A 23,626-nucleotide genomic window follows, 5' to 3' on the forward strand; every position below is an offset into this window, starting at 1 on the left:
CATGCGGGAGGCCGGGTGGACGTACCGCCGAATTGCTCAACACGTGGGGCGTGAGGTCTCCACAGTACATCGATGTTGTCGCCAGTGGTCGGCGGAAGGTGCACGTGCCCGTCGACCTGGGACCGGACCGCAGCGACGCACGGATGCACGCCAAGACCGTAGGATCCTACGCAGTGCCGTAGGGGACCGCACCGCCACTTCCCAGCAAATTAGGGACACTGTTGCTCCTGGGGTATCGGCGAGGACCATTCGCAACCGTCTCCATGAAGCTGGGCTACGGTCCCGCACACCGTTAGGCCGTCTTCCGCTCACGCCCCAACATCGTGCAGCCCGCCTCCAGTGGTGTCGCGACAGGCGTGTATGGAGGGACGAATGGAGACGTGTCGTCTTCAGCGATGAGAGTCGCTTCTGCCTTGGTGCCAATGATGGTCGTATGCGTGTTTGGCGCCGTGCAGGTGAGCGCCACAATCAGGACTGCATACGACCGAGGCACACAGGGCCAACACCCGGCATCATGGTGTAGGGAGCGATCTCCTACACTGGCCGTACACCACTGGTGATCGTCGAGGGGACACTGAATAGTACACGGTACATCCAAACCGTCATCGAACCCATCGTTCTACCATTCCTAGACCGGCAAGGGAACTTGCTGTTCCAACAGGACAATGCACGTCCGCATGTATCCCGTGCCACCCAACGTGCTCTAGAAGGTGTAAGTCAACTACCCTGGCCAGCAAGATCTCCGGATCTGTCCCCCATTGAGCATGTTTGGGACTGGATGAAGCGTCGTCTCACGCGGTCTGCACGTCCAGCACGAACGCTGGTCCAACTGAGGCGCCAGGTGGAAATGGCATGGCAAGCCGTTGCACAGGACTACATCCAGCATCTCTACGATCGTCTCCATGGGAGAATAGCAGCCTGCATTGCTGCGAAAGGTGGATATACACTGTACTAGTGCCGACATTGTGCATGCTCTGTTGCCTGTGTCTATGTGCCTGTGGTTCTGTCAGTGTGATCATGTGATGTATCTGACCCCAGGAATGTGTCAATAAAGTTTCCCCTTCCTGGGACAATGAATTCACGGTGTTCTTATTTCAATTTCCAGGAGTGTACTATATTCAGGACCTGTGTCGTTAAGAAAAATGGCGCGATGGTCCTTCGGACACACATGCCTGCTTACAAACATACGCACTGCAGTATCGTATTTATACGCCGACACCAGGCAGCGATATTCAGTTAAAAATATCCTGCCATGTACGGAAATGACTTAATGTGTGTACGAGTGTTGGTTGTGGACACGTGGTTGACGGACATATAAACGATTAGGGCAGGCAGCTTGTTCGAAGAAACACCGCATCGTTCTTTTTAACGACACAGGCACGGCAGTGTCGTACAGTAACAACAACGTCCTGAGGCCAGTGGCTGCCGGGCCAATTCGCGACATTTAGTGCCACCGGGAAATCTGTGAACACAATTGGTGTTTTTCTTTGTTACTCGTGTCTGCCACTATGTGACACACCGTGCGGTTTGAGTTCGGAAACAAGCTCATCCAAATTAGATCGTGTTATGAACCCTAAATACACTACTGGCCATTAAAATTGCTACGCCACGAAGATGACATGCTACGACGCGAAATTTAACCGACAGGAAGAAGTTGCCGTGATATACAAATGATTAGCTTTTCAGAGCATTCACACAAGGTTGGCGGAGGTGGCGATACGTACAACGTACCGACATGAGGAAAGTTTCCAACCGATTTCTCATACACAAATAGCAGTTGACCGGCGTTGCCTGGTGAAACGTTGTTATGATGCCTCGTGTAAGGAGGAGAAATGCGTACCATCACGTTTCCGACTTTGATAATGGTTGGATTGTAGCCTATCGCGATTGCGGTTTATCGTATCGCGGCATTGCGGCTCGCCTTGGTCGAGATCCAATGACTGTTATCAGAATATGGAATTGGCAGGAGGGTAATACGGAACGCCGTGCTGGATCCCAACGGCCTAGCAGTCGAGATGACAGGCATCTTATCCGCACGGCTGTAACGGATCGTGCAGTCACGTCTCGATCCCTGAGTCAACAGATGGGGACGTTTGCAAGACAACAACCATCTGCACGAACAGTTCGACGACGTTTGCAGCAGCACGGACTATCAGCTCGGAGACCATGGCTGCGGTTACCCTTGACGCTGAATCACAGACGGGAGCGCCTGCCATGGTGTACTCAACGACGAACCTGGGTGCACGAATGGCAAAACGTCAGTTTTTGGGATGAATCCAGGTTCTGTTAACAGTATAATGATGGCCGCATCCGTGATGGCGACATCGCGGTGAACGCACATTGGAAGCGTGTATTCGTCATCGCCATACTGGGGTATCACCCGGCGTGATGGTATGGGGTGCTATTGGTTACACGTCTCGGTCACCTCTTGTTCGCACTGATGGCAATTTGAACAGTGGACGTTATATTTCAGATGTGTTATGACCCGTGGCTCTACCCTCCATTCGATCCCTGCGAAACCCTACATTTCAGCAGGATAATGCACGACCGCATGTTGCAGGTCCTGTAGGGGCGTTTCTGGATACAGAAAATGTTCGACTGCTGCCCTGGCCAGCACATTCTCCAGATCTGTCACCAATTGAAAAGTCTGGTCAATGGTGGTCGAGTAACTGGCTCGTCACAATACGCCAGTCTCTACTCTTGATGAACTGTGGTATCGTATTGAAGCTGCATGGGCAGCTGTACCTGTACACGCCTCAAAGGTCTGTTTGACTCAATAGCCAGGCGCATCAAGGCCATTATTACGGCCAGAGGTGGTTGTTCTGGGTACTGATTTCTCAGGATCTATGCACCCAAACTGCGTGAAAATGTAACCACATGTCAGTTCTAGTATAATATATTTGTCCAATGAATTATCATCTGCATTTCTTCTTGTTGTAGCAATTTTGATGGCCAGTAGGGTACATAGAAGGATTCGGGCAACAGGGAAGCTAGGCGTTCGCTCGCTGCCGCCAAAGCCTCTAAACGGACGACACACGGGAGCAACGTGCAGAGGTGAGCGGAGCGCGGACGTGTGGCGTGGTTAGCAGGCCGCGCGGGCAGAGGCCACGGCGGACTTTACGAGATCGTAAAGCAGCGGCGGCAGGCGGGCAGGCCGGCTGCGCTGCGCGCGGCGCCGCGCTCAGGTGAAAGCCGCCGCGATGCACTCACTGCACCGAGCAGTGAGCACCCACTCTTACCGCAACCAGCGCAGTGAACCTCCCTAGCGCACATCTTTTATTTCTGTCCCGCGGACCCCTCGGACGTTACCTATCCAACCAACTTCTGTTGAAGACTGAAAACAGTATGTAACACAAATTATACCCTGATCTAACTCCAACATCTCCCAACGTCTGGCCGGCCGCTGTGGACGAGCGGTTCTAGGCGCTTCAGTCTGGAACCGCGCTGCTGCTACGGCCGCAGGTTCGAATCCGGCCTCGGGCATGGATGTGTGTGATGTCCTTAGGTTAGTTAGGTTTAAGTAGTTCTAAGTTCTAGGGGACTGACGACCTCAGATGTTAAGTGCCATAGTGCTCAGAGCCATTTGAACCTAAGGTCTGTAAACAAGCACTAGGACACACATCTCTCTCTCTCTCTCTCTCTCTCTCTCTCTCTCTCACACACACACACACACACACACACACACACACACACACACACACACACACACATCTAAAATCCATATCACCGAAACTTCCTGGCAAATTCAAACTGCCTGCCAGACCGATACTCGATCCCGAAACCTTGACTTTGGTGAGTATCACTTCTCGTCCGAGAAATTCGGGAACGCCTCACAAGCCACCCTCCACCTCTGCCCCCACACCCATCCAGAGCTTTACTTCCGCCAGTACCTACCAGAACAGGCTGCGGATGGCTAGATTCTTGGTTGCTGTCCCGATCCGGCACGCAGTTCTAATAAGCCAGGAAGTTTCAAAACAGTGCGAACTCCGCTTCAAACTAAACCATTTATTCTGTTAAACCATTATTTGACTATTAGCTACATAGTCTCTTTACATTTGTATTACTAGGCGATGCTGCAACCCATGATCACTTGCAGGTTGCTCAAATGGCTCTAAGCACTATGGGGACTTATCATCTGAGATCATCAGTCCCCTAGAACTTAGAACTACTTAAACCTAAGTAACATAAGGACATCACACACATCCATGCCCGAAGTAAGATTCGAACCTGCCACCGTAGCAGTTGCGCGGCTCCGGACTGAAGCGCCTAGAACCGCTCGGCCACCGCGGCCGGAAAGCCGGAGTTCATGAATCGTAGTTGATGGAGAGTCTATCGGCAGCCCAAACGTTTTCAGTGGATGAGAGATCTGGAAAACTAGGTGGACAGGGCAAGAATCGAACACACTCTTTATAGTGGTCGCTCAGGACAGCAATTGCAACATGTGAGGTCGCGTTGTCTTGTTGAAGAATTAAGTCAGGGGCTGCTCAACGACAGCATACAGCCACCAGCCTCAACACGTCAGAAATACAATTCTGTTGTCCAAATGACCGGCTAAGTGAACCGAAGGTGATCATGCTGTGTACCCAACGGCTCCTTGCTCTCTCGAAAGGTGCTGGTCCCGTATGAATACAATATGGCAACGTTCGTTCTCCCCAGAGCCTGCACACACGAATATGTCCATCGTGTGGCTGTACGAGAATCGGGACTCGCCAGAAAAGACGAAGTCGTGATACTCGTGTGTCGGCGCTCCTGATTCTGCTGCTGTGCCAACGAAAGCCGTACTGACTGGTTGGTGCAGATGTCGTCGCTCTGCCTGCGAGAGCATTTGGCTTGCTGCAAGCACACCCAGTTCTTGACTCACCGTATGTATTGCGGCCGGGCGATCCTGCACAGCAGAGTACATAACTCTTCTATTCTGTCGGGAGTTAGTCGTGCGCAGGCTCTGAGATTATGCATGGCGCTGAGTACGGCCGTCCTAAACCCATAGATTCTACATTTGCACGACAGTCCGCCGATCCCGAACAACTCGCGTAGGAACATCGCGGTATGATTAACCCGCAGTCCAGACAGCCCACGATCCTGCAGTCGCCAGATTCCGAAAAGTACTGGTAGACGTGGCTTGGTCTAACACGACGATCTTCCCACAAGCAACAAACGCTAAAATGGGATCTATCATCGAGGAACTTGCTGCTTAATCGTTCTCTCGTACAAGATCATTCAGCTACGCCTACGGTCGGTTTTATGTAACCTTCAACGCCTTCAAAAACCACGCGCGAGGTTTTCATATTCTCTCGCTCGCTATGCACAAACTGAAAGTTCTACAGAAAAAAATGAACAGTGTCTTTTGGTGGAAAATTTAATGAATATTCTACCGGAATATGTTCTCGCTGGAGGCCACGGATTTCGAGTAATTCAAGAAAAACGCGTTTGTCGGTCACTTTTGCGCGTTTTTCTTGGATAATTCGAAAACTATGGCCTCTAGAGAAAACGTATCCCAGTCCAAAATCTAACTACACTAAATTTCCTACGAAACGATGCTGTCCTTTTTTCTCTAATAACCCGGGCGTAGCGAGCGAACGAATATGAAATTCTTGTGCGTAGTATTTCAAGGCGTTGCGGGTTTCGTAAAACCAAGAGGTAGGGTGGTAGTTGAATCATCTTGTATACAAATAGTATATGGCGTTAGCCCTACCCGCTGTTTGCGGTTGGGCTGAAACTGTAATAATTCGCATGTACCAGTATGTAGTATATGTCGATCCAATTTGGCGTTCCTTGCATATCGTCTTCATGGCACTGTAGTTTTAATGACCAACAGTGTATATGAACGACTACTGAACGGAGTTGCGCTAATCTTATTGCTTCGATGGCGATGAATCGGATGCGCAAGTCAGTTGCTAAGCTTGTCACTACGGAAAATAAACACTGTTGAAACTTCCTGGCAGATAAAACTGTATGCCAGACCGAGACTCGAACTCGGGAAGGTCGGAGACGAGGTAATGGCGCAAGTAAAGCTGTGAGGACGAGCCGTGAGTCGTGTTTGTGTAACTCAGTCGGCAATTGCCCCAGAAAGGCAGATGTCCCGAGTTCGAGTCTCGGATCGGCATGCAGCTTTAATGTGCCAGGAAGTCTCATGCGAGCGCAACTCAGCTGCAGAGTGAAAATTTCATTCCGAATAAACACTACTGATACCATTTTTTATTTACTTGTTGTCGAGAGTGCGGTATTTATCGCTTATGACTAATTACAACTGATTTCAAAGCTCAGGGAAAGGGGTAACAGTCCGCTGGCGGCAGGTTGTTACGCACCTATAGCGACGTCGCGGCTCGGCTACGGGGTTGCCCACTCGCTGACGTGTCTCGTCGCGGCCCCGGCGAGCTGGCTATCAATGTGGACAGGTGCCGGGCTGGAATTCGGCGCCCGCAGAGAATGGGGCAGGGCAGGATAGGATAGGATGGCGGCCGCGGCGGCGGCGTAACCGCGTAAGCGGAGACCGCCAGCGCTGGCCTGCAGATCGAGTTTCGCGGTATGCGACCTCCGGCGCTACGGCGACACCCGTAGGCTCACACTCCAGCCAAAGACGTCCTGCGGCTTCCCCGTTCGAGCCGGCCTTCCTCCTCTCGAGCCGGCCGATTCAGAAACATTAGTTCTCGAGAGGTACTGCTACACTGCAAAACACTGTCAAGTCATTCTCACACGGGACGAGGCAGCTAAAGTTGACGTGGCCGCGGATGGGAAATCCAACTGAAATTCAAGTTGGTGAACATCAAGTGACTAAATTTTTCTCCAGCGCAGTAACAGCTGTACATCATTTTTTAAAAAATAAAGCTTCAAATCCCACCTCACGAGAGGTGGCGCCCGCCTCACGTGGGTTGCGCTAGTTAACGCGATTTGCGGCTGTTGCGCTCTCCAGCAGTAGCTGTCGGCTGTATTTGGTTCGCAAACCACACAGTTTGTTTACATGCGCCTTCTACTGCAGCAATGTGGTGAGAGCTCTGCACGAGACCAGCAGTGTTTGTGACCGCCTACGTGCAGTCTGGGGCGGGGATGGGGTTTCTTTTGGTCGGAAGAAGATTGTTTTATCCGTAATGTAAATGCCGCAGCAAATCTGGTGAAAGAAACCAGTCGCTCCGAATTCCACAGCAGTTAGTATGTGTCGAACTCTGTTGATAGTTGGGGTCCATAGTACTGAATCGGTAGGAACTGGAAAATTTCGAGTTCTAGTGTGTTTTGTTCAACCACTGCCGATCCTACAGATCTAACGACAGGTTATCGTGCAATAACGTATAGTACGGACATACACTTTGACGGTGGCAGTTTTAGGCCGGTAGGCAATGGAGGTGGGGTTTCAGTTATGGTTGCGGAAGTTACGAGCAGAGGTCGACTGTATCAAATCGTTTCCGTCATCGCCATTCTCAGCAAGCAATTGCGCGGTAGTGCAACCGAATCCTTTGCGAATTCCTCTTTGCTTCGTGTTGTGTGTAATTCGTTCCTTTCCTGTCTTGTTTTGAAATGGGAGAAGAGACTAATCATGGTCTATCGTGAGGTTCGAGTATGCTTCCCGCGACAACAGACGCCTATGACGATATGTCAGTTCTGCTTTCGCACCCTGAGTGTAGACTGCCAGCTCGGAGAGAGAGAGAGAGAGAGAGCTAGAGAGAGAGAGAGAGAGAGAGAGAGAGAGAGAGAGAGAGGCTTATTCCCCACGCACCTCTTCTTTCCCTTTGCTTTTAGAAAAGATGTATATCCTGGCCCGCGGTGGACGGTATCTGCAACTCCACGGAGAAGCGTTTCTTCCTTGTATCACTTTATTTTATTCCATTTTACTGACCTCTGGGTACAGCAACATGTTCAGTTCAGATTTACAGGGCTATCTTTTCACTGAAGACACGGACGAATTTTGTGAGTAATGAAAACACAAATTTCATTGAACTTGCATAAGTACAATAGCCAAAACGTCTGCCGGCCGCTGGTGGTCGAGCGGTTCTGGCGCTACAGTCTGGAACCGCGCGACCGCTACGGTCGCAGGTTCGAATCCTGCCTCGGGCATGGATGTGTGTGTTGTCCTTAGGTTAGTTAGGTTTAAGTAGTTCTAAGTTCTAGGGGACTTATGACCTCAGCAGTTGAGTCCCATAGTGCTCAGAGCCATTTGAACCATTTGAACCAAAACGTCTCTGCTTATAAGTTTAAAAACAAGGTTCTAAATGAGAGAACTAAACACACACACACACACACACACACACACACACACACACACACACACACACACACACACAGTCAGCGGTTACAATTTACTGTGAACGATAAACAAAAATTCCATGAATTCGAAGATATTGATGTTAGTTTATATTCACTGTTGTCAAGAGTACCACAAGATTCGAGGAGGGCTAGTGTTCCATTTCAGCCTGCTCCGTAAAACAGTCTGATTCCTTGTGTGTCTAGGACAGCCAAAGTAGTCTGTGGCTTGTACTTGTATACTTGTGCTCTATACGATGCACAAATCATATACGAGTACGTACAATCTGCTGGGTTTCAAACGTGTTTTAAATAATACATCTAACAATGACTGTACTAAAAATATAGCTAATAGTTTTAGGTCATCGCACTAAAAATGCCTTTGCTATTAATTTAATTTAATGCAGTCAGAAGGTACCACTTATTGAATAATTAAAATTAACTAAAAACATTGCCGCATTACAGAAAGGCGACTTGTAATTATTCTGCTAGCAGTGTTGCTAAGTAATTTGCTGTTCCATTTTACACTGTCATACCGAATCAGTGAGCGAATGCCTTGAAAGACACGTTTGCCCGAGGACTTGGGATATTTTATTCCATCTCCAGCAGCCTCCGAGCGGATCTATATATAGATTATCAGAGTTGCTGTGAACGCTATTTTGTCGTTTGTCTTGGCCATGTCTGGTGCTGAATTTGAATATTATCATTAAATTGCCACTAATTTTAGGATGGGTTGATGTTTAGTTGTTCACTATTAGTACGGAACTGAGCGATGAAGCGTTTCACTACGCTCCAAATAATCCCTTATTATAAGCGGGATGTCCGCCCCCGGTAGCTGAGTGGTCAGCGCGACGGACTGTCAATCCTAAGGGCCCGGGTTCGATTCCCGGCTGGGTCGGAGATTTTCTCCGTTCAGGGGCTGGGTGTTGTGTTGTCCTAATCATCATCATTTCATTCCCATCGACGCGCAAGTCGCCGAAGTGGCGTCAAATCGAAAGACTTGCACCAGGCGAGCGGTCTACGCGACGGGAGGCCCTCGTCATACGACATTATTATTTTACCAGCCGGATAGCCGTAATAATTAGGACTCAGACCTGCAGTAAATACGAATGTGGCTCTGGATTCATTATAAAATGATTTTGTGAAAACATAGAGTGCTCAAAACCGATTAGTGTGCTACATTTATTACGAAGGTAACACGGTTTTACATAATCACGATCGACATTCTTGCTGATTTGGGTAACAGAGTCTCTCCTGTGACGACCTCTGCTCAAGACACGCGAGTGCTGTTCTTAAACCATGTGACTGTGAGCACGGTGCAGTCAAAACCGGCGCAGTCTAAAATACAGCTGCTCCAGAAAACGCCACACACACTGCGACACACTGCAGAGAGCTTCAGCACTGAAATCACAATGGAGGCTAGTGTGGTGACGAGGAACTGCACGCCTTCGTCTGATCCTTTCCGGCAAACCTCAGATGGTAGAAATTTCTCCCACCTCCAGAACTCGCACATTACCACGCTGATGTAATTGTAGCGAGGTCAAGTACTTTTCGCGTTTATGTCCCAGCAATTCCCGCTTTATACACACGTAACACCCGTTTTCCTGTACCCTCCCTGTAAAATCGCAGGAAAGAAACTACTGTATAGTTATATCCTCAATGTTTGCACCCATTCGCCCTCAAAAGTTGCTTCAATGCTGTATACCTTGCAGATAAGAGCAACCATTACTCGTCTTGTGGTCACAAATAAAATTTAGTTGCAAAACACAAGTAACCGTCATTCTTATCCACAAAATAAACAGTATTACTATCCAATTACTCAGCAAAAGGTCTACGGTATTTTGTGCCGTGGATCTTGACTGAAATCTCTGCCCTCTGCCGCAACCGCCATACGTGCGGCAGCTCTTAGCTGCCTGTAGTGGAATAACATAGCTGTAAGCTACATATAAAGATTTTTCGATTTGTAAATCATTTCTTCAGAGACACTTCTCCTTGTCATTTCATAATCCAAGGTGTCACGACATTTAAACTGCGATTTAAATGTAATAATTAGTTACCTAATAATAACTGGTATTGGTGCCTAGCATTCAAAACCCACCGCGGAATAATTTTTTTTTTTAATTTTGGCAATAATGTGCTAGATTTCACAACAGACACGACTCACTGCGGTTGTTGAGCAGTATTTGATACGTTTCTATCATGTATAATATTCTGCGTTGTGAGTGAGTGGCGTGTGGAAGTGCTGATGCACGCGTAATACAACATAGTGCGTCGCGCGGCTGCTGCAAACCACAAACATGAACTATACCCATCCTTTAAGGTGCATATACACTTTGCTGCCGGGCGACCATGAGCCACTTGTGGTTATAAAAGACGCAGCGAGGCTCGTCTGAGCATTCTGCGAGCACTTAAGTGCATTCTCACTGAGCCTGAGCGACTCCTCTGCGCTCAGACTTCACACTGAATAAGTCATTAGCGACTCGCGAGTTGCGAGAAACTGTGCAGAGACCTTAAGCAGTGCTACCAATACTGAAACTCTACAAAAATCATTTTATGCAAATCTGCGTTTAAAAAATTCCGAAAATACGCGAAGGTTTACGGAAAATGCTGAAAAAATACAACACAATTACCTTAACGACCATGAAATAGCTATACCAATAAACAGTTCTATCAAATGTTATTTCTACATAGCAACATCTCTACCATTTACGAAACCTACCGCATGACAGCTCTACCATAAGCATCTCTACCACTTCCACACTCTACCAAATCCAATATCAACCATAAATATGTCTACCACTTGTACAATCTACCAATCATTATAGCCTACCATTAACATGTCTACCGAATCGTAAATCTACTAACATAAAAAATTACCAGAATAATTACATACCCCTAAACGCATTTCCTTTTTTCAACCAAAAAAAGTTCCTTACGATAACTTTACCATTTTCTAACACTTCCAAAATACAACTCTACCAGACAAAGCAGAAAATATTAATTAGCTTGCGTCGGTAAGAAGATATTGTGATCTTAAAAATTATCTGAAACAAAACTTGAAATACACTCCTGGAAATGGAAAAAAGAACACATTGACACCGGTGTGTCAGACCCACCATACTTGCTCCGGACACTGCGAGAGGGCTGTACAAGCAATGATCACACGCACGGCACAGCGGACACACCAGGAACCGCGGTGTTGGCCGTCGAATGGCGCTAGCTGCGCAGCATTTGTGCACCGCCGCCGTCAGTGTCCGCCAGTTTGCCGTGGCATACGGAGCTCCATCGCAGTCTTTAACACTGGTAGCATGCCGCGACAGCGTGGACGTGAACCGTATGTGCAGTTGACGGACTTTGAGCGAGGGCGTATAGTGGGCATGCGGGAGGCCGGGTGGACGTACCGCCGAATTGCTCAACACGTGGGGCGTGAGGTCTCCACAGTACATCGATGTTGTCGCCAGTGGTCGGCGGAAGGTGCACGTGCCCGTCGACCTGGGACCGGACCGCAGCGACGCACGGATGCACGCCAAGACCGTAGGATCCTACGCAGTGCCGTAGGGGACCGCACCGCCGCTTCCCAGCAAATTAGGGACACTGTTGCTCCTGGGGTATCGGCGAGGACCATTCGCAACCGTCTCCATGAAGCTGGGCTACGGTCCCGCACACCGTTAGGCCGTCTTCCGCTCACGCCCCAACATCGTGCAGCCCGCCTCCAGTGGTGTCGCGACAGGCGTGAATGGAGGGACGAATGGAGACGTGTCGTCTTCAGCGATGAGAGTCGCTTCTGCCTTGGTGCCAATGATGGTCGTATGCGTGTTTGGCGCCGTGCAGGTGAGCGCCACAATCAGGACTGCATACGACCGAGGCACACAGGGCCAACACCCGGCATCATGGTGTGGGGAGCGATCTCCTACACTGGCCGTACACCACTGGTGATCGTCGAGGGGACACTGAATAGTGCACGGTACATCCAAACCGTCATCGAACCCATCGTTCTACCATTCCTAGACCGGCAAGGGAACTTGCTGTTCCAACAGGACAATGCACGTCCGCATGTATCCCGTGCCACCCAACGTGCTCTAGAAGGTGTAAGTCAACTACCCTGGCCAGCAAGATCTCCGGATCTGTCCCCCATTGAGCATGTTTGGGACTGGATGAAGCGTCGTCTCACGCGGTCTGCACGTCCAGCACGAACGCTGGTCCAACCGAGGCGCCAGGTGGAAATGGCATGGCAAGCCGTTCCACAGGACTACATCCAGCATCTCTACGATCGTCTCCATGGGAGAATAGCAGCCTGCATTGCTGCGAAAGGTGGATATACACTGTACTAGTGCCGACATTGTGCATGTTCTGTTGCCTGTGTCTATGTGCCTGTGGTTCTGTCAGTGTGATCATGTGATGTATCTGACCCCAGGAATGTGTAAATAAAGTTTCCCCTTCCTGGGACAATGAATTCACGGTGTTCTTATTTCAATTTCCAGGAGTGTATATTTTAGTTAAAAATGAGAATACACATCAAAATCAACAAATAATCTCCGATCTGGATTTGTACGCAAGTTTCGACCCTGAGGTTCCAGAATTCCCCTATCCAACGACAACGAATGACGTAAGATGATACTATGACACTAGATGGCACGTCGGATATCGATTAAAGCAGCGCGGCAGCGCGGTGAAAATTAAAATGTTCCTGATAACGTAATTTTGTTTTGTGAACGAAACGCAAAATCGTTGACTTACCAGGAAAACATGCCTATATAGCAATATATGCTCAACTGAATTTCTTAATCCCATATTGCTTGACAACGTGCTAAATTTAGCTATAAAACTGCTACATTGGTAGCACTGATCTTAAGATCACTGTCAGAAGGTAGTTGATGCAAGTAGCTGAGTCAATATAAATCAAATAAAATCGACCGCTGTTTATTGCTTTCTAACGATGCAAACGTTTACTAGAAGCCAACAACGTGTTTAGGGCATTTGCAACTGCATAACCGGTAGTAACACACGGAGTTAATGATCGCTGAAATGTTTAGGGTACACGAGTTTGAAATCATCCTATTTATTGTCCTATTATACGCACTAAACACTGTATCGTGTGCTAGCTGAGGTTGGCAGTCACTGGGAAGCATTTAGTACCATTTAACAATGTCATCTCTTTTCGATTCAGTTACCCCCACCAGGCACCTCGCTGGGAGTGCCTATAGTATTACACGCGCGAACTAAGTTGACACTCGGCGCGGTGGCTGATGGGAGCGACTGTAAATAGGAAATTCATTTACGGTCGCTCGCATCAGCCGCCGCGCCGAGTGTCAACTTTGTTTGAGCGTTTTGCACTCGCGGGGCACACAGTTTATAAAACAGGCACGCAGCTATGTTTCTACGAAAGAAGAGATAACAAGCGGAGGCAACAATCACTTGAAAATTTTAAACAGACGAAACTGAAATGTCATTGCTACAAATAACAGACTAGTACCGTGAAATGTTATTGTAAACAGTATTATTTGCTAATTAAGGCTGGTATCAAGACAAAGCAAATCAATACCAGACTACTTCTACCGTTACTTCGTCTCTCTGCACCACACGGTCCCGGGTTCGATTCCCGGCCGGGAAGGGTATTTTCTGTGCCCCGAGATTGGGTGTTTGGTTGTCCTCATACTTTCATCATCATCCTCATCATTCATGACAGTGGTCAGACTGGACTGTGAAAAGACCTTGGACTTCGTACGGGCGCTGATGACTGCGCAGTTGAGCGCCCCACAAACCAAACATCATCATCATCATCATCATCACCATCATCATCATCGGCTCTCTGCACCCTTTGTGAAGAGTACCAAGTTATATTACGCGTATATTACTAACGGCGTATGTGGGTGTGATTTTATCTCTAGTTTTCTCACTATCCCTGGTTGTCTATTCTACTCCGATCTAAACTTTAAATTATGTTGTAATCGCCTTATCCTAAAACTTGTATTTTTTTAGGAAATTGTGATGGAATGTTACGCTAGTTTTTGGGCAGTATAATCTGTTGATAGGGCTCTGGCAAAGTGCGGGACATTTGGAAAGGAAATCGCATCCAAACGACAGTCTGAAAAATTCTAGACAAATGCTCCCACACTTGAAAACCTGTTTTGTCTCGAGGCCTTCGGCCGAAGTTTTTTCAACGATTTTTCTCACATTTCGCCACGACAAGTCATTGTCAAAGTTTCCACTGCTGGTGGCGGAGTGAAGTTGACCGACCAACCACTGTGTCGAAGAATTAGGCGTTTGGATGAAGAGACTTGGCATATAAAGAAGGCATGGTATAAGTGCGAAAGGGTTCAGAGGAGTCGGAGAAGGAAATTATTATGAGTTAAACTGGTGAGTGGCGAAATTGTGGGGGAACTGTGTCCTTAGGATAGTTGCCACGACTTGACTTGGAGCTTGAGAGGTCCTGGAGTATTCATAGGAGGAGATGCCTTTCTGCTGGATGACCGGTGTCTTTCTGGAGTTTGAGTGTGTTGTATATATAAAGTGTTTGGAAGGAAGCATGGAGCACCTGTTGCTATGCAGAAAAATCGATTTCGGAGATGTTGTTGATAATTATTCCGGGTTATATGGCCAGGTCCATGGAATTGTTCTATTCCAAACGTTTCGTCCTATACTACGTTGGACATCCTCAGAGGTATGGCTGGTCCTGCTGAGTCCTGCCGACTGACGAGTCGGGCGTCGGAAAGTGGGCGTGGTCTAGCTTGCACATAGTAGCAGAGAGAAATGTAGTCAAAGATAAATGTAACTATCGATAATAGTCCGTCATAGATAAAAATCACTTATCGATTCTGTAACGCCACTGTCCATATCTCACTTAATTTCAAGGCCTCTTCTTTTCTATTAGAATTATCTCCATGTTTATAAATTTCAATAGCCTCCCTATACAGTCGTGGATAATAGTTCGTGGTAGCACTTAAAACTGTAGTTTCAGAAAACTTAACTACATGGTCACCTGACTGAAGTGCATGTTCCGCAACGGCCGATTTATCTATTTTTCCCACTCGGCAAAGACTTTTACGCTCCTTTACCCTCGTATTCACACTTCTTTTCGTAGTACCAATATAGACCTTGCCACAAGTACACGGAATTTTATACACACCGCTAGATGATAATGGTGGCCTTCTGTCTTTAACAGAACGAAGTACTTGTCCTATTTTTCTGGTAGGTTTGAATAGCGGCTTCACTTTATGTTTCAGCAAAATTTTGCCGATTCGATCTGTAACCTTACTAATGAAAGGTAAAGACACCGTGTTCTTCCATTGCTGTGTACCATCCTTGTCCTTTGGCCTGCTGTAATTAGCTCTTAAAACTCTATTAATTTCTTTGTTTGAGTACCCATTCTTTTCGAAGGCCTGTTTCAGATGATTCAGTTCCGTACCCGTATTCAGTTCCAACGTAGTATTGGACGAAACGTTAGGAATAGAAGAATTCCATGGACCACGGCCATATAACCCGGAAGAATTATCAACAACAGTAGCATCCGGTCGTGAACGCCTTCATTGTATGATTTAGGAGATATTGAACTATTTAGCTGTTGGTGTCCGGAGCTATTGCACAAATTTCCGAACGTGGTGTAAACCAATTCTAGTTTCACCCTGGTGGAGAGCCCAGCGTTCTATAGAAGCGGATAGGGTTGACAGAGCAGTCCTGGACCATTACTGCCGTGTAGATTTGGAGAAACGGTACTCGAGGAAGAGTATGAGATAATTCTGCTGCCACCACAGTGTATACAGGGTGTTACAAAAAGGTACGGCCAAAATTTCAGGAAACATTCCTCACACACAAAGAAAGAAAATATGTTATGTGGACATGTATCCGGAAACGCTTACTTTCCATGTTAGAGCTCATTTTATTACTTCTCTTCAAATCACATTAATCATGGAATGGAAACACACAGCAACAGAACGTACCAGCGTGACTTCAAACACTTTGTTACAGGAAATGTTCAAAATGTCCTCCGTTAGCGAGGATGCCTGCATCCACCCTCCGTCGCATGGAATCCCTGATGCGCTGATGCTGCCCTGGAGAATGGCGTATTGTATCACAGCCGTCCACAATACGAGCACGAAGAGTCTCTACATTTGGTACCAGAGTTCCGTAGACAAGTGCTTTCAAATGCCCCCATAAATGAAAGTCAAGAGGGTTGAGGTCAGGAGAGCGTGGAGGCCATGGAATTGGTCCGCCTCTACCAATCCATCGGTCACCGAATCTGTTGTTGAGAAGCGTACGAACACTTCGACTCAAATGTGCAGGAGCTCCATCGTGCATGAACCACATGTTGTGTCGTACTTGTAAAGGCACATGTTCTAGCAGCACAGGTAGAGTATCCCGTATGAAATCATGATAACGTGCTCCATTGAGCGAAGGTGGAAGAACATGGGGCTCAATCGAGACACCACCAACAATGCCTGCCCAAACGTTCACAGAAAATCTGTGTTGATGACGTGATTGCACAATTGCGTGCGGATTCTCGTCAGCCCACCCAACTGGCGGTGAATCGAGGACTTAAAGTACATACTGACGAAACTAAAATGAGCTCTAACATGGAAATTAAGCGTTTCCGGACACATGTCCACATAACATCTTTTCTTTATTTGTGTGTGCGGAATGTTTCCTGAAAGTTTGGCCGTACCTTTTTCTAACACAGTATAGGCAACTATTGAATAACATACCAGAAGTTAGGGCGCGTCTGTAGTCATACATTCAGTCATTTTTCACCAGTCAATATTCGATTGGAACAGTATAGAAATTCGCTAATGTCCGTACGAAGCACACTCTGTCATGCACTTTGCGTGGGCACACGATGTAGTGGGCCGCCTTCCTCACTTGCAGTCCTGTGTTTACAGCGCTGTTCTTTCCGGCTCGTTTGTCAGGGAAGACAAACCGCGCTGGCCGGAGACACGCTTGGCCGCGGCAGCTCCCAGGTGCGTTTCCATCAGCCCGGCGCCCGCAGGTGCCTCTGCCGGCGATCACGCGCCACCCGCTGTCCGCAGCCGCTCAGTCACGAGCGCCACCAGTCTTTGTTTGGCTTAGCTGGCACGTCTCGCATCAGGGGCAGTCCCCAGGGAAGCGGGATGTCTCCAACCCATTTGGGTCAAACTGAAGCGTGACAGAGGATCTACAACGATTATAGTGAGGCAGGGGACCCGTGTTAGGAAATGCATATTTATTGTGTTACGGTCATGCACAGCGTACACCGCCCAACAGCAAAGTAGCTCATAGTAATCGTTCAAAGCGACGATCCTGTCTCAGTGCATGTACTGCAACAGCGGCTGTAGTTCTGCCGCACTCTCTCGAAGATCCCTGGTGTGTGTTCTACTAGAAGACAGGCTGCTTGGAGCGCAGCAAGCAAATCTTCATCCGTTTCTACGGGGATTTCATACACCAACGTTAAGACGTAACCCCAAAGAAAAAAGTCCTGAGGTACGAGATCCGGCGATCGCGCTGGCCAAGGGACAGAACCTTCCGCCGGCCGAAGTGGCCGTGCGGTTAAAGGCGCTGCAGTCTGGAACCGCAAGACCGCTACGGTCGCAGGTTCGAATCCTGCCTCGGGCATGGATGTTTGTGATGTCCTTAGGTTAGTTAGGTTTAACTGGTTCTAAGTTCTAGGGGACTAATGACCTCAGCAGTTGAGTCCCATAGTGCTCAGAGCCATTTGAACCAGAACCTTCCCTTCCAATCCAATGATGACCTTGCTTACTGTTCAGGTGCTCGCGGACGTTACCATCGAGGTGGGCTTGTGCACTGTCATGCTGAAACCATATCCTTTCACGGACAAGAGCTACAGCTTCCAAGACATGTGCCAGCACATCTCGCAGGAACACCAGGTATCGTGCACCAGTCAAACGGAGAGGCAGCATGTAAGGTCCTATTACGTCATCTTGGACAATGTCTGCCCATACGTTGACAGAGAATCGTTGCTGGTGGCTACCGATGTGGGTGGCGTCGGGACTGCCCTCACTCCAGACATGGCTGTTGCAGCTGTTGAAAATACCATCATCACGGGTGAATGAGGCCTCTTACAAACTGAAAAAGGTTAAGCAGTACAGCACTGCGGTGGATAATCAATTGAAAAACATAAAAACCGGTTCAAATGGCTCTAAGCGCTATGGGACTTGACATCTGAGGTCATCAGTCCACTAGACTTACAACTACTTAAACCTAACTAACCTAAGGACATCACACACATCCATGCCTGAGGCAGGATTCGAACCTGCGACCGTAGTGGTCGCGTGGTTCCAGACTGTAGCGCCTAGAACCGCTCGTCCACTCCGGCCGGCGACAGAAATAAAAACGGGGGCTCAAAATCCGTTGGTCACAGAGTTTGCACACGTTCTTTGTGACAGGAGTGTAATACCTGCTCCACCAGCATTCTCCACACTGTATCCTTTGTTACACTGGCAAGTTGACAGGTACTTATTGGTGGGTGGCCGGCCACACGATCCAACACCGTCACTTCAAAGTCTGGTGTTCGAACACGTCTTTCATGGGAACCTTGATCGACCCTCTGTTGCATGAACGACTCCGATTCTCGTAAGTTGGTAACCATGGAGATAAACTTCTTCCAATTAGGATGACGCCTACTGGGAAAGCGTTCTCTGTACACTCATGCTGCTTTACGGGCACTACATCATACTACACCCTTACGTTAAATGCATCCTTGCCAGCTCTCGTGACTAATAACTTTCCATCTTTGCGAGACTGCGGCACAATTGCATGTGCTGTTGCAATACTTGCAGTAAGACTGACGGCCGCTGCTTTGAACAATTACTATGAGCCATGTTGCTGTTATGCGGTGTATGCTGTGTATGTCCACAACACAATAAATATCTATTTCCGACGATTGGTTCACTATCTCAATATAATCGATTGTAGATCTGTTACCACCTGTTTCACTTTGACCCAAAACGTATTCGATATTCGTTCCATTATATTGGGTACGCTTTAAAAAATCTGCGTCAATGTTTGACATGAAAATTAATTGTTTACGATGTTGATACCAATTAAAAAACAAGCGCTACTTCACTTCCAATGTCTTGAAACGACGATACAGGATTAACATGAAGAAAATCAAAACGAGGATAATGGAATGAGTCGAATTAAATCAGGTGCTGCTAAGGGAGTTAGGTTAGGAAACGAGACAGTTAAAGTGGCACATGAGTTTTGCAGCAAAGTAACGATGGTGGTCGAAATAAAAAGGGTACAAAATGTAGAGTGGCAATGGCGAAAAAAGCACTTATGAAGAAGAGAAATTTGTTATCATCGAATATAGATTTAAGTGTAAGGAAGTCTTTTCTGGACATGTATATAAAGTGTAGTCCTGTATGGAAGTGAAGTAGCGCTTGTTTTGTAATTGGAAGTGATGTACAGTTTACATTACAGGGTGTAAAAAAGTTCCATACTTTGCGAGGTGGTAGTGAGGACCAGGACAAAACAAAAAAAAAATTAAGTAAATATAAACTCTAAATTGCTTACCTTAAGAGCTGTGAGCAGTTTTTCACCTTCGTCAATTTGCAACACGTTTCTTCTACTGTAATCTCTTTCTACTGCGAACGACCTATATAATGCAGTAAACAAATGAAAACACATTCCGTGGATACAGTATGCAGTGAACATCTGCTAGTGTTGCAAGTGTAAACCGAATTCGCAGTTCTGACACAGTGCAGCGAATATATAGGATATAATGGAACCAGTTTGTTTTCTGATAAGTTTGTGAAATGCTTTTACATAGCAGTTTTATTTTTGCACGCACCAGCGTAATGGAAGCCTATTATTCCACAAGCGAACTGGCAGACATGATATTCTGTTGTTGTTGTTGCGATCTTCAGTCCGAAGTCTGGTTTGATGCATCTCGCCATGCTGCTCTATCCTGTGTAAACCTCATCACCCCCGAGTAACTACTGCAACCTACATCCTTCTGAATCTGCTTAGCGTATTCATCTCTTACACTCCCTCTACTAATTTTATCCCCCACACTTCCCTCCGGTACTAAATTGGTGACCCCTTGATGACTCAGAATGTGTCCTATCAACCGATCCCTTCTTCTACTGAGGATGTGCCACAAATTTTTCTCTCAGGTTCTATTCAGTACCTTCTCATTAGTTACGTTATCTCCCCATCTAATCTTCAGCATTATTCTGTAGCACCACATATAAAAAGCTTTTTCTTCTTGCTTAAACTGTTTGTCATCCATGTTTCACTTCCATACGCGGCTACACTCTATAAAAATTCCCAGAAAAGACTTCCTAACACTTAAATCTATATTCGATGATAACAAATTCCTCTTCTTCAGAAGTGCTTTTCTTGCCATTGCCACCCTACATTTTGTACCCTTTCTATTTCGACCACCATCGTTATTTTGCTGCAAAAATCATGTGCCACTTAAACTGTCTCGTTTCCTGACCTAATTCCCTTAGCACCACCTGATTTAATTCGACTCATTCCATTATCCTCATTTTGATTTTCTTCATGTTAATACTGCATCATCGTTTCAAGACATTGTCCATTCCGTTCAACTGCTTGTCCGTGTCCTTTGCTGTCTCTTGACAGAATGTCATCGGCAAACCTCAAAGTTTTCATTTCTTCTCCCTGAACTTTTTCTTTGGTTTCCTTTACTGCTTGATCATTGTACAGATTGAATAACTTCGGCGACAGACTACAGGCCTGTCTCATTCCCTTCTCAACCTGGACCTCTCTACTCTTCAAATGTGTGTGAATTCCTAGGGACCAAACCGCTTAGGTCATCGGTCCATAGACTTACACACTACTTGACTAACTTATGCTAAGAACAACACACACACACCCATGTCCGAGGGGGGACTCGAATCTCCGACGGGAGGTACCGCGCAGTCCATGACATGACGCCTCAAACCGCGCGGTCCTCTACTCTTATAACTGCCTTCTGGTTTCTGTACAAGTTGGAAATAGACTTTCTGTCATTGTATTTTATGCCTCCATAATTTCAAAGAGAGTATTCCAATCAACATTGTTAAAATCTTTCTCTAAATCTACAAAGCTACAAACATAAGTTTGCCTTTCCTTAACCTATCTTCTAAGATAAGTCATTGAGTCAGTTTTGTTTCGCGTGTTCTTATGTTTCCCCGGGGTTCAAACTGGCCTTCCCCTTGGTCGGCTTCAACCAATTTTTCCATTCTTCTGCAAATAACTCATGTTAGTATTTTGCAGTCATGACTTATTAAATTGACAGATCATTAATATTCATACTGTCAGCACCTGTTTTCTTTGGAATTCTTCTGTTGTGGTCTGGCAAAGGAAGAAGCTCTTGAGTATGTAATAGCAAGCAGATTATTTTTGAAGCTGAGCTGTTTTACAGTAACACAATAATGTGTTCACATTTATTTACTGCAGTCTGTAGGTCGTTCGTAATAGCAAACAGCCTCCAGAAGAAGAGAGATATTTCACAGTAGCGAAGATGAAAAAGTGCTCGTAGCTCTTCACGTATTCATTTTAGAGGCCATACTTACAGGACACTGACTTGCTTTGCTCCATACTACCATCTCTCAAAATATGGAAAACCTTTTTAAATCCCTCTATATACATGGCATTTCAGAATTCCTGTTACAGGCTACTAGGGATTGTATAACGGACTTAGTAGATAAAGTTTTGATAAGGATATCATTTCCGGAAATATACCATTTGGAAGTAAAATAAATTTGAACATATGATGACTTTCAAACAATAATAATAATAATAATAATAATGTAATGTGTTTTCTGATTAGTCGCCTGAGGATGGGCTGAAGCTCGAAGAGCGCAACATGTTCTGATTAGTAACAGAATGCACATAATACGAAGTAATACTTGTTTTCGATTGGTATCGGAATTGGAAAAACTTAATACCCCCGATAATACAGTGGCGAGTCAAATAATGGTCCAGGGTAAATCAAAATCGCGATGCACCATCACAACGCACTGTGATGACTGAACTGGCGTGCACGGAAGAGAATATTTTATGCCTATCGAGAGCTGGTAACACATTATTTGCTAGATGACCATTACGAGCAGATTCCAGTAATAACATTTTCGGAGCCAGTGACTTCCCTTTTCTCTGGGTTTTTCCGACGTGTCCCACGATGAACTACGATTTACTGACACCGTACTAAAGCGAGATGCACAGTGCTTAGACTCCTAGACTCATACTCAGAAGAATCAGCTTTCAATTCCTCGTCCGGCCAAATCGATTTAAGTTTTCCCATGATATCCCCGAATCGATTAAGGTGTGTGCAGGGATGAGTCCCATATAAATGAGACGGCCGTTCTCTTCCCCCATCCTTCCCCAACCCGAGCTTGTTCGTCTCTATCGACCTCGACATCGACGGGATGTTTTCCCTCTTCCACAATGCAAACTTGAAAACTTCAGCAACTGGAGACCCCAACCCAACGTCAGTAAAATGTTAGCCACTCTTGTTTCAATTAAGAACAGAATGCATTTAATGAATTAGACCTAGTCTTTATAATTCTTCTAAATGTATCTCAAATAAAAGGTGAAACTTTTGGGTTTACTCGAAATATACTCTTCCTTGATTTAAGGCACCACCTCACGGTTTTGTAAAGTCTAGGTTTCTTCAGTTACCATATTCTGTTCCCACTTCTTTGACGATAAACCATTCTGGTATTGTGATAAATGACGCTAATGACGCATTTATGGAAAGATTTAAACAGTTTTGTGTACTTGTGTTTGTGTGGGCGAGATTGTAGTTAGTTAATACCGCGATTATTCGTACAATGTGTATACTGCAACTATCTCACACCCTTCTGGCGGCTATTTTGCATGTAGAACATCGTATTATTTGCCCATGGTTTGTCGCCTACCGATGCTCGTTCGTTCGGAGGGATAAGCCGCATTACAGACACATTACACTGGCAATATTATAGGCGCCGAAGGCCTAACAATCAGTACACACAGACACACACAAGCATCGTGTTCCGAACAGAATAAAACAAAATAAAAGTTTGTAGCCAGGTACAATAGCAAAGCCGCATCTCAAAGAACGAAGCGAATGTCAGCCCTTGTTCTCCGAACACCTCAGCCACAACGGAAGGCCACGCAAGAGGCAAGGTAAGTAGAAATGGCTACAGACACACAGCGAAACAAATTTACGTAAGGACAACGAAAAGCATCTGCATGCACCTGTTACTGTATTCCATGACAGATGAGGGTTTCACGCGCTGCTCATTTCCGAATAAAGCTCTCCAAAGTAAAAAGGGAGCGAATCCCCCCTTCCTCCCACTCCTGGCCGCCAGCTGTCAATCTGGCGTGTTTTACGTAACGGGTTGTCCGCGCCCGATGGAGGGGAGGAATGAAAACACCGGCACAAGCACCTGTTGGACTCATTCAACTGGCTCCC

Source organism: Schistocerca nitens, chromosome 4, assembly GCF_023898315.1.
Source record: "Schistocerca nitens isolate TAMUIC-IGC-003100 chromosome 4, iqSchNite1.1, whole genome shotgun sequence".
NCBI classification, from domain to species: domain Eukaryota; kingdom Metazoa; phylum Arthropoda; class Insecta; order Orthoptera; family Acrididae; genus Schistocerca; species Schistocerca nitens.